The sequence below is a fragment of the Myotis brandtii genome, unplaced genomic scaffold (assembly GCF_000412655.1).
Source record: "Myotis brandtii unplaced genomic scaffold, ASM41265v1 scaffold103, whole genome shotgun sequence".
Classification (NCBI taxonomy): Eukaryota; Metazoa; Chordata; class Mammalia; order Chiroptera; family Vespertilionidae; genus Myotis; species Myotis brandtii.
Window position 1 is genome coordinate 5,950,186 of NW_005353460.1, and position 3,631 is coordinate 5,953,816.

At 39.6% G+C, this 3,631-nt stretch overlaps 1 long non-coding RNA gene across 1 annotated transcript in view; it reads left to right on the top strand.

Annotated features, from left to right (window-relative positions):
- Positions 1–8: 8 nt before the first annotated feature.
- Positions 9–3,631, top strand: part of LOC102244153 — a 14,048-nt gene continuing 10,425 nt past the window's right edge. Inside the window, exons 1-2 of the long non-coding RNA XR_001361372.1 lie at positions 9–232; positions 820–916. This is a non-coding gene — a long non-coding RNA (uncharacterized LOC102244153). The remainder of the gene's footprint in view (positions 233–819; positions 917–3,631) is intronic.

Genomic DNA, 3,631 nt, shown 5'->3' on the forward strand with positions numbered 1-3,631 from the left:
TCCTGGGCCTCTGGCTCTCCTGCCCGCCTCCGGATTCTTTCGGGCGTGCGCTCCCTTTCCTTCCCCCGTGGAAAACTTCCAGGAGGGTTTGCTGTTTTTTTAAATCATTGCATAGAACCATCAGACAAAAACCTGGTGCGCCGAGCGCGGTCCTTTCAGAGGGGGCAGCACTTCAGCTCCTGCCCCACCTGGCAGTCCGGGGGGCCCCAGTGCCGCGAGCGGCCGGAGTTGGGTAGGACGCAGCGCGCGGGCGGGGGGCACGATTCTTTCTTGCGAGGTTTGCTCTTTCCCTCTCCTCTCTATTTTTTTATGTTCTTTATCAAGTAAATATGAGTCCTCCGCTTTGCTTTTACACACACTTCTTCATGGCTTTCACTATTTATTAAACCTTGATTCTGTGAGTTTTTTTTTTTTTTTAAGCAAATGCTTCTTATTTTACCCGTTAAGATAGGGAAGGGAGAAATACCATTCTAATTTTGGGGGCAATACTTTAGATGCATTGTTTTTTTATGTTCTTTATCAAGTAAATATGAGTCCTCCGCTTTGCTTTTACACACACTTCTTCATGGCTTTCACTATTTATTAAACCTTGATTCTGTGAGTTTTTTTTTTTTTTTAAGCAAATGCTTCTTATTTTACCCGTTAAGATAGGGAAGGGAGAAATACCATTCTAATTTTGGGGGCAATACTTTAGATGCATTGTATTTTAAATCCTAAGTGATTTAAAATGTTACCACCTCTATTTAAGACATGGAAATTCACAGGGGCTACCTCCCATTTCTTTTCTTTATTTTATTTTGTATTTTTTTTGTATTTTAGAGTCCTTTCCATTTCAAGCAGAGAAGCCGAAGTATTTTTACCCAGTAGAGGAATGATGTAGTTCCACCCATCACCTTCTTTTCTTATATGCTTCCAGGTAAGTGAGTCTGTTAATCATAAATTACTTAAGAAATGAGCTTTGCATGGTTTGATTGAACTCAGTATTCTGGCTGTGTTTGAAATATGTTAATTTCATTTCTCTCTCAATAGTTTGATGAATAGCAAATTATTTTAAGATATGAATACTTTTTCAAAGTAATGAAATTACTTGGCTGCTTTGAATCCTTTTATTCATTTTGTAAAGCCATGTAATCTACATTTGACTTTACCAACTTCTTCAGAATTTCTCTCTTCCCAAAGTGGCAAATGACTTAAACCAATCATGTACTTAGAAGAACGACATGATTCTTTAAAAAATCTGTTCACTTGAATAGGAACATTTGTTCTCCTTTTGGAAGTTGTGACAGAATATTAAGTTTTCTCAAATATTTAGCCCATCATTTTTGACCATGCCACACAATAATAATTTAAATAAAATGGCTTAGGAAATTGAAGAATGATCATCCTTTCTAACTTTTAACATCAGAGGGGTATACTTTCTAGAACTCTGGGAGACTCGTCCCCTAATGGATTACATGGTTGGTTTTAGTGTGGGACCAGTGTAAATCTCTGGAACGTTGCTTTAGTTCTGCTCTTGTAACCAGTAATTTTGTGTTTCTCTGCAATAAGATATTTTATTACATTTGGCAAAACTAAACTTTTAAAAAAAGGAACCTTGGGGACATCATAGACGTTGAAATGCAGCAGCATGAATTGGGAAGTTATAAATATGGTTCTTATTTTCAGCAGAGCAAACCTTTCTTGGTTTTCTTTAGAAATTAGTCAATAGACATCATAATGAAAATAGGTAAGTTGTGCTCAGCATATACTTATCACCAAGAAAACTCCCTTCGCTCTTCCTCTTCATTTAACAAGCTTCTATGGAGGTTTTGTTCATGATTTTGTATTTTTTGTTTTCACTTGTTACACTGGTTATGATTAAAACGTGGAAGTCAAAACATTTGATTTTGTATTAATGAAGTGCTTTGTACTAAAACAAGAGTATGAGGAGTTTAGAAGGGCTTGCGTCTGAGTTGCTAATAATATAAAAATAAAAACAACCTTGGCCAGAGGTTAATAATACACACAAAAATAACCAAAGAATAATTTTTCACAAATTCTTTTCTGAGTAGAAGGTCAGGAGGTTAAGAAGACTGAGTGATTCAGGGCCAACCTGTGGGGCATATGGAATTGTTCTAATTTTAGGTTTTGTGACCTTTAATGTTTTTATAAACGACTTGGATGATGTAGAAGAGAACAATGTCATTAGAATACAATGTAGACTATAATTATTAAAACCTTGAGATAACTGTATGAAAGAACCAAAGTAAACTATTGAGGTCTACTTCGGCCAATGCAAAGTTAAAGGATGTTTGTGCTCTAATATGAAGCTATTAGAGTAGCAAGACAGGAAACGCTTGTGGGGGGCGGGTGGGAAGTAAAAGGGCAGGGCTGGACATCACAAGGTGGGTTTTAGTGATGGTCACAGTGCTGTGGGTCCCCCGGCAGAGACACAGGATGTTACAGACAGAGAGCCGAGTCTCCACCAGGGCAGTGTTAGCTTGGGAGAGTCAGTTTTCCAGGAGTTGCTCCTATCGACTGAGTCTTTTATAGACTCAGAGTGTGGACCTTCAGCAGACCTGCAAGAAATAAACGATAAATTGGGAAAAGTGTCAGGGTTGTTTCTCCCTCTGGTGGGCAGAAAATCCATACCAATGTATGGTGGTCATGGAATGCAATCAAGGACAGGTTTGATTGTGAAATGGAATTTTTGGACTGGAACCTGGTTTCTGTGTCTGCCGGAATCGAAGAATGAATCCACGGACAGAAAGTGGTATACAAAGGTGGAGATTTATTGAAGGACAAGTACAGACTCCCACATGGGGAGAGGGAAAGAGTCCCACAGAACGGACTCCCACGTGGGGAGGGGAGGAAGGGTCTCACTGAGTTCCTTTTTCCCATGGCTTATAAAGGCTGCAGATCGTGGTCCCTGGATATTCCCTCTGATTGGTCACTGTTCCCTTAGACTGGTTACTATAGTAACTCCTGGGCTCAAAGGTCAAACCTCACATGTCCCATGTGAGGTTCTCTCTGCCTCCTTCCTTATAGTTTTCCTGTTCCCTTTGGGCTTTCTTCTCCTTCTGGATGAAGGGCTTCCTTCTCTTTATTTTGTAAATATAGACCTTTTGCTGTTCCCAGCTCCCTCATTCTATGGAAATGTACTTGTTGCAGCTTTTCAGCTTTCCTATTCTATGGAAATATACCTTCTGCTGCTCTGCAGCTCTGTGCTTCCTCCATGGTCCCCTTAATTTCCAAAATTTCTAAAACTGCTCCATTTTACCCCTAAAATTCCTGTTTCAATTGTTTGATCCAAATATTTAATAACAGGCCATAAAAGGTTTGCAATACGTACATCAAGCATGTCAAACTTGCGGCCCAAAACGAATATTTTTGTGGCCCAACCAATATAACAGTATGTAAGAAACTTTTTAATAAAAATTTCAGCCGAAACCGGTTTGGCTCAGTGGATAGAGCGTCGGTCTGTGGACTGAAAGGTCCCTGGTTTGATTCTGGTCAAGGGCATGTACCTGGGTTGCGGGCACATCCCCAGTAGATGTGCAGGAGGCAGCTTATCGATGTTTCTCTCTCATCGATGTTTCTAGCTCTCTATCTCTCTCCCTTCCTCTCTGTAAAAAATCAATAAAATATATTT